At 32.3% G+C, this 9,423-nt stretch overlaps 1 pseudogene; it reads left to right on the plus strand.

Annotated features, from left to right (window-relative positions):
- Positions 1-4,607: 4,607 nt before the first annotated feature.
- Positions 4,608-4,731, plus strand: LOC145260874 (U2 spliceosomal RNA; annotated as a pseudogene).
- The last annotated feature ends 4,692 nt before the right edge of the window (positions 4,732-9,423 follow it).

Raw genomic sequence — 9,423 nt, forward strand, 5'->3', positions numbered from 1 at the left:
TGTTATGGATTGTATCCGGGCAAACAAAAGAACACAATAGGAAATCCCGGAATTTAAAACAAAAGCTAACCGATATTAAATGGGTCAGACCAAAACCAGCAAAAAGTGCAATAAACACAAGCTAGCGGAAATAAGGTTAACAGGTTAATCAACAGGAACTATGACCCAGAGAGTTGCAAAACAATAAACAAGCTGGCGAGAAAAAGGTCAACAGGTCAAAGAGATATAACTGAAAAGAGCAGAGAGAAAACAGAGATACAGAAAGCGAAAATACCGCGATGATGATAGTTCTCACTGTTATTTTTGAAGCGTAAATTGTAAATAAACAAATCTGTATTAGAAACACTAAAGTGTCTCGTATTCATTTTTAAAACAAAATAACTGTCCATTTTTACAACCAAGACGATCATAGCCATTCATATATGTAACACCAGTACTCTCCAGACTCAGTTAGGGTATATCCCACGTGGTATGGCGCAGTTGTATCTCAGGTTTCCTTTGAGGTAGACATTACTTCGTTCTTCGCGGGTGTCCAGTCACACCAGCTGACTAACGTAGGTATGATTTTTTTATTTATATATTTTTGTAATTTTCCAGTGCATAATAAGTATCATTAGGCTACTCTGTGATATTTAATATGGAATTAATATGTTTTTGTATTTTCTTTATAAAAAGATTTGATTTTTTTTTTATTTTGCTTACAATTTATTACTCTTTCAGTTTTGTAACCTAATGCAATATCTTAATTTTTTCTTAGTTATAAATTTATTTTATTTATATTAATATCAACAAGGTACAAGTGATTCAAACTGTTCGACAAGAATTGCATATATATCTTGAACTAAATAATAACACTATACTATACTCTCTTCCTGATCTACATCAATGACCTCCCTAAACACATACTTAAATCATTCGTTGACATCTATGCTGATGACACGACCATCTACGGCAACACATCAAAGGCTGTAAATGACAAAGTTCTCTCTGATTCTCTCTCCTCTGATCTCGAGCGCGTGGTTCAGTGGGGGAAGATGTGGCTGGTTACCTTTAATGCATCCAAAACCAAACTGCTATCCTTACATCATCAACGCTCTGATCCCCATCTGGCATCAATTGTGATGGATGGCTCTCGTCTGGGTGAGGCCCCGTGTTTTGACAAGCTTCTGGGTTTGACCTTTACTCCTGATCTGAAATGGAACACGTACATCAAGTCTGTTGCCAAGGTCGCTGGAAAGATGGTGGGATCCTTCTACCGCTCCAGAAGATATCTCACTACGGATGCCATTCTCTATCTATATAAAAGCCAAGTACGTCCAAGGATGGAATACTGTTGCCATATCTGGGCAGGAGCTGCTAAAAACCGCCTATCCTGCCTTGACAGAGTACAAAATAGACTTCGTGGCTTAGTGGGGGATGCCCTTTTCTCTACCCTGCAACCTCTCTCCCACAGAAGAGACGTTGCGAGCCTGTCCTTGTTTTATCGTTATTTCCATGGCAGATGCTCGTCTGAACTCCAATCTCTGGTCCCCCCTCGCCAATCTTTCATGAAAAACACCCGTCTAGCTGAATCCACTGTGAAAAATTTCCCCCACTCTATATCTGTGCCTAAATCAAAACGCAGATTCCATGAACAAAGCTTCTTTCTTAGAACTGCACGCCTGTGGAACTCTGTTCCGTCTGCCTGCTTCCCTCCGGACTACAACTTGGATGTCTTCAAGTCCAATGTTAACAAATTCCTAATGAACCGCCCCCTTAAGTAAACATTTCAGCAAATCTCCTCACTAACGTAATGTACTTGCAATAACCCTTATCCCTGAGTGGCTTCCGGGCCTTGATAAGTGGTGATCACTGTGTAAAAAAAAAAAAAAAAAAACTATAAACATTTTTCTATTAGAGTATATAAACATCCCGTGGTACTAATCATTTTTGGAACACCAGATGACTAACGCAGGGTTAAATATTTAGTCATAAACGAAGGTGTCTTATGGATTATTTTTTTTTGATATTCAGCAACTTATTATATAAAGGGAATTTATCTGTATGCAAGCCTCGCTAAAACTTGAAAACTACAATAAAAACATATTCAAAATTTGTTTTTTTAAATCAGCAATAACTCGTGGAAATCTATTTCATCAATTGTTTCATAATAACAGCCTCTATGATTTTCCTTGAGCTTATGGAATAACCAAAGTCACAGGAAACAAAGTTTAGACTATGAGGCGGGTGAGGAATTGTCTTGATGCCCATCTTGGTCAAATAGTCTGTGACAAAGATGGAAAAAAACATCGCGCAAATTTTCCGCATCTTCAGTACCTCGCGAATAATTGTGTGTACTTACAAAATGACACCAAAATGAGCATTGATTGTTTATATAGACATAAAACGATCCTTTTCCATGAAATTATGTATTTGGCCAATCAACTCTGGTGTTTTGAATTCCTTATTTCTCCCACCCAAGTCATCACGCCCACAGACTCCCTGCCTACATTGAATCTCTTATGCCACTCAAAAACTGATGCTCAATTCAATCCAAGATGGTTCAAAAGCAGTCTGAAACACTCCATACGTTGTTGTGGCATTTTTTAAGTTTAAAATATGATTTTACTGCATATCGTTCTTCTAAAATGTCCACATATCCAGATTGCGTTTTGGAAATTCACCAGCTGTGATAATCATGCTTTAGTAGGGTGTATTTCTATTCCTGCTGTAATTATTCATTTGAACCTGAAATCATAAACATTGGTCAGCCATCTTATAATATATACAGCAATAACATACTGAAGTTTCAAGAGTCTACAACAATATAAAATGGCTGTATAAAAAAGTCTGGAAACTTATTGAAGATACTCGTATTAGTGTAATTACTTCTCTACAACAGGGTGGGTTCCACAAAATGTGTTCGTTTTTATTCGATTCTTTTATTAGAGTAGTTTGAATCAGATAGTCTGTGTTGTACAGGTGCATTGACTTGTTAATAAACCATAGGTGGCTGGTGTCCGTGTTTATTTATGTGCCATGAGTGTTGTTCATTGTATTTTATAGTTTGCAATTATTATTGTGTAATATAAAAGATAATTTAACTAATGGAAGTAAATTCTTACCAATATTACAACATAACGCGGATTAATTAGTAATAATAGAAAAAAGCAATAATTAATACGAAGCAAATAAAATATGAATAAATTCATAACATTATTATTTTAGGCTTTCGAAAATGAGGTAACATCTTGGCGTCCGTTGTATGGTTTTGCAAGGAAACGGTAGTAAAAAAAAAATGCAAAAATATGATCGCACACCGTATGTTAGGCCGACTGATGATGATCGCCAAAAGCGTGGAATATTTGGTCAAGACGTACTAAAACGTCTAATAATTAAATTGCTATTTATATTGTACTGCTTTTTTTACGCATTCAAATGTCCATAAGCAAAGCCTTAAATATTTTGTTCCAATGTTCAACGTAAGTATATTTGATTCGTACTATAAGGCGTTTATTCCAACATTTCAAATCCGTAGTAAGAAAAAGAAACAAAGGTTTTCTTTATTGTTGTGGTTTTATGGACGGTTTAAATGGTTTAAGTCTTTGATGAGTCCTGTTAAACTGTAAAATCCAGTTTGTATAGTTCTCCACAAAATGTAATAGTAGATAAACATCTATTTTAAATCGCTACGATACAAAATATAATAATCGATAGACAATTGTCCCCATAATAATAAATACGAATTCTGCATGAATGAAAATATCATATTTAAGCGTATTTTATGACCGGGCAACGCCGGACCGCCTTCTAGAACATATATATATATATATATATATATGTTCAGAAAGTTTAGATATGATAAGACATCATTATCGTCGGTTTAAAATCTGATAATAGGGGGCCCATATCAAGCTCTCTTCAGCCGATATTCATCTATTTTATAACCGGAATTGGAAACAACCACATACATTACAAGATCTCGTGCAAATCTCGTCTTTTAAACAACTTAAAAAGTCAAATCATAAAGTTTAAAATATTGCCCGTTTAATATTTCAGACACAAAAGAAAACGAAAGAAATAGAAATGCATATACTTAACATTTTTTTGTTTATGTTATTCTAATATATTTGAATTATTTATCGCGTCAAAAAATAGGGGGTTTTAACTATAAAAAATGAAAAAATAGTTGTTTTTTTTTTTAACTATTTATTTTAAATCTATTAATCAAAACATTTTCCGGCCTTAAACGGAATTATTAGTCGCGTGCAAGCGACTCTATAAGTCACTCCGTCGGTCGGTCGGTCGGTCGGTAACACTTTTGTGCTTGGCTTTTTTTGTTAAGATCAAAGTTCTGTCGTTAATAGATGCTGTTCTTAGCTTTTTAAGTTTTTCTTGGCCTTTTGGCCAAGATCAAAGTGTAGTATCTTTTCCGGCAGATACCGCAAGCAAAGACCAGAGGCAACCCCACATATAAGACCTTGGTCAATGTAGGGGCAACCCTTCATACCAATTGTCACTATCAAGTTCCCTACTCCCTAGGGAATTAGTCCCCATTTCGCCTTCACTCCTCACTTTAAAAATCGGCCTTGTGCCTAATTTGCTCGGTAGGGGAGCAAATAAATTACCCCTTTTCTTGGCCTTTTGGCCAAGATCAAAGTGTAGTATCTGTTCCGGCAGATACTGCAAGCAAAGATCCTATGTGGGGGCCACCCCACATATAAGACCTTGGTCAATGTAGGGCAACCCTTCATACCAATTGTCACTATCCAGCTCCCCTACTCCCCGGGGAGTTGGTTCCCATTTCCCCTTCACTCCTCACTTTAAAAATCGGCATTGTGCCTAATTTGCTCAGTGGGGGAGCAAATAAATACCTCAAAGTGTAGTATCTGTTCCGGCAGATACTGCATGCAAAGACCATATGTGAGGGCAACCCCACATATAAGACCTTGGTCAATGTAGGGGCAACCCCTTTCATACAAATTGTCACTTTCCAGCTCCCCTGCTCCCCGGGGAGTTGGTCTCCATTTCCCCTTCACTCCTCACATTAAAAATTGGTCTAGTGCCTAATTTGCTTGGTGGGGGAGCAAATAGATACAGCTTTTCTTGGCCTTTTGGCCAAGATAAAAGTGTAGTATCTGCCCTTACTACATGCTGTACTTATGTTTGTAACTTTGTGATATTTAGTGGGGGATCGCTTTTCTGTATTAATTTAATGTAAAATGATCACCCACTTTACAACCAATCAGTCTCAAAGCCATTCAAGTCATTCTCCAGATCATTCAAGTTGTTTTTGAAGGATTCCAATTATTTTTAAGTATTCAAGTCATTCTTAAGGTCATTCAATTCATCCTTAAGTTCATTAAAGTCATTCTAAGTCATTTACTTTTTATTTATTTAAGTCATTTCAGCCCATTTTTCGGTCATTTTAGTTTATCTTTAAGAATTTCATGTCAATCCTACATTCACGAATTCATTCATTACACGAGAGCACGCGACTAATGGCTATCGGTCTTGTTTTTAATCGTAATTCAATTTCTAACTAAACTAAGGGAGATAACTTTGTAAAGGCCTGAAGGTTAATTTGAATTGATAATATTTATAATTGTTTTTATTATTTTGTTTACTTTACTTTATTCTTCCTCTATCTATATAATACATGTTTATATTTTCTATCACCTGCTTTATTTACTATGAGTAAAGTGTGAATTTCTTTTTTAAATATCCTGAAGAAACCTATCATATACAGATTTTTATTATATTCTTGAAATTTTTTTCTAAAACCTGGATAAAATATATTTTTTTCTAAGACTGGATAAAATATATATATATATATATATTTTATACAATAAATTTTAAATCGGTTGATATTAAATTTTTTCCGTTCTTAAACAGAAGTTGTTATACTAACACAATTTCTTACTAATCTAAGGGAGTGAACTTGGTAAAACCCTGAAGGCTAATTTGAATTGATAATAATTAGTTTTATTATTATTCTTATTTAACTTTATTTTTTTAACATTTATTTTATAAAAAAGTTTATATTTTCCTTATTTAAATATGGATAAAGAGTAAGTTTCATTTAAATAGACGGAAAAAACCTATCATATCTTAATCATAGTTTTCGAAATATTATTCCAAAAAACTAATCCATCAGATGTAATAAATTTAAAATCAAAATTAAAATAAATTCGATATTAACTCCAAATTTTAAATCACAATTAAAATTTTATTCAAATTAAAAAAAAATTAAATTCAATCTCAAATTTACAAAAATTATATTAAAAATTTTTATGTATTTTTTGTTTTTTCGGGGAGGAATTCTTATCTCGTCTAAGGAAATTGTTCCTCCATTTTTTTTTTAATTCAATATAATAATTTAAAAAATAAAATCTGTATCAAATATAAAATTAAAGATAAAAATATAAATATAACAATAAAAATAAAAAAATAAAAATAAAATTAAAATTAAAAAATAAAACAAAATTAAAAATATAAATTAAAATTAAAATTGTAAAAATAAATTAGTATTGATTTTTTTTTTGGGGGGGGGATCCAGGTTTTGTCCTTTTTCCTGTCTCAGTGTTCTCTGACTCCGCCAATGCACAGATTTTCTTGGGTTGCAAATAACAGAGTCTCTGGCTGCAGCAAAGTTGTGTGGTGTCATTGTTCATTTAGTCGTCCACCGTGTGACTGCCTAATTATGTATTTACCACTGAGGTTATGTACAGTCCCAAAGGTTCTGAACTTGTTGACCCATCTGAAGATCATTGAGTGGGAAATTCACGACATTTAAACCATTCTTAAAATTACAATTCAGCTGCGTGGATAGACTTCATCGGAAAATATGTCTCAACTATAACTGCCTTTTCATCATTAGTCCATGGCAACTCGTGTAGACTATGTCTGAATGAGAAAATAGCTATCCTAAATTTTAAAGAACCACAAAATTTATTAAACTGCAGAAGTAAAATAGCAATCGTATGCAGAGGCAAAATAAATTTAACCTGAGGATACTAATACGATAAAAATCAAACTAAATAAATATGTAAAATAAATAATACCAGCAACAGCAACAACAACAACATCAACAACAACAACAACAACAACAATAATAATAATAATAATAATAATAATAATAATAATAATAATAATAATAATAATAATAATATAATAATAGTAAAATGTAATAGGATTTTCGAGATTAAAACTCGGTCACTTTCTAACACCTCCGAAATCGAACAAAGAAAAAAAAGTGAATTAGAGATCATGTGCTTTTCTGACTGCGATTAATGGGCATGTGAATAACAAAGAATCTAATTGCATGACTAGCAAACGCAGCACCACGGGAATATATATATATATATATATATATATATATATATATATATATATATATATAAACGTGCAGTAAAATTAATTTCAGACAATAGCCTGGCGAATCCTCATAAGGGTAAAACACGGAAAATTCTGTGTAGCCAAATTGCTATATATATTTTCGAAACATGGCCCCGTCTCAACTATCATATTTTAATTTATGCAGAGCTGATATTAATTATTATAGAATCAATACTCTATTGAGTATTCAATTGTATTAAATGTATAATAATGATTACAAATATTTTAATAAATACGACTTAGGTTCAATCGATTATAATCAAAAGCAACACATATTTTCTACTTCTTGTACTATTTCCTGACACATATAAAGGCCAGGAAATTACGCTGAAAAAGATATAAATGTATATCTGTGCATGCGTAGAAACGCGCTTTAAGTCGATTATGACTGCGAAGTTTAATATTTTTGAACTTTGAACAATTGTCAGTTAATTTTACTGGCTAAATACAAAATCGAATTTGTTTTACGGGTCCAAATCCCTTATATATCAAGTTTGTAGATCAAACACGGACAGAGGAGTTTGGTAGGGACTGTTCTTGAGACTGACATACAAGGTCACTTACATATATATATATATATATATATATATATATATATATATATATACATATACATAGCTCAACACTATTAAGAGGAATAATTGTTTATATATATATATATATATATATATATATATATATATAAACAATTGTTCCTCTTAATAATGTTGAGCTTTTCTTATCTTGATACGTTTTGATTGATTAAAGATTTACTCTTTGTAACATAATTGTATTATATATATAATTAAATAATAATTATTCTTTTATGTCGTGAATGGTGTATAAACGCTAGTTAACTTCCTCTAAGTTTATACCTTCCAAACATTTATATATATATATATATATATATATATATATATATATATATATATATATATGACCACTTCATTTAATATAATATAGGAAAGTATTATTTTATGCGTAAACTTTAAGTATTTACTTCAACACCGTTCAATACATATGTAGAGCTAGGTAGTAAGTTATAAAAATATATATGGCAATTAAGCTACACATAATATTCCGCGTTTCATCCACGCTAACTTAATTGCTATATACAGCCGGAAATGAGTAAATTTATATATAAACTAGCAGGGAATGATGATTAACGAATATTTCACACTCCCGTATTTTATTTGTCATCGAAATCCGTGAAATCACCCGGGGGGAAGCTTCACATACTTCCATGCAGTAACTTATTCCAAAATATATGTTATTCTGCACTCTAGAGAACCTACTGTTTCTTTTATAAAATTATTTTATTTAAACTTCCTTTCAGTTGACAATATAAAATAAACATTAAGAACTTTACGTGCTGGGTTTGAACCTACAGACAACGTCATGCAAAAAAAAAAAAATTAAAAAACATGTAAATTTTCAAGTTTTCGAAAATTCTTTGCTGTTAATGAAAAAAAAATTACGTGCGGAGTTTGAACCTACAGATCACGTCATGCAAAAAACACAAAAAAAACAAAAACACGTTAATCACTTACCCACAGTACCCACGTTGTTCTAACATTGTTACTAAGCGACAACATGGAAGAAATGGCTTTACCGATGATAGATAAATTAAAATTACGGTTTCGATTATCGGTAATTATCGGGGGGGGGGAATCTGAGACAAAACTTAACTAAGATCACTCCCAGACTTATACACTAAAGTTCTGTAAATTTTAAAGAAAATCTGCTCATCCGTTTCGGAGTCTATAAGGAACGAATTCACACACACACAGACAAAGTTGTATAACTGTATATATATATATATATATATATATATATATATATATATATATATATATATATATATACAGAAACAGAGAGAAAGAGAGAGAGAGAGAGATTGAGAGAGAAACAATCCAAGATAAGTAAATGTATATAGAATTTAACAAATGAGACGAGATAAATAATCTCAATTCACTCCGCCCACAAGTTCACGTCGGCATTTAATACTCTAATCTCTTTAAAGCAGGCGTTAACTTTTTGATTTCGTTTTATTTGTTCTGCTTGAAT

Source organism: Euprymna scolopes, chromosome 36, assembly GCF_053919585.1.
Source record: "Euprymna scolopes isolate OS-2025 chromosome 36, ASM5391958v1, whole genome shotgun sequence".
Lineage (NCBI taxonomy): Eukaryota > Metazoa > Mollusca > Cephalopoda > Sepiida > Sepiolidae > Euprymna > Euprymna scolopes.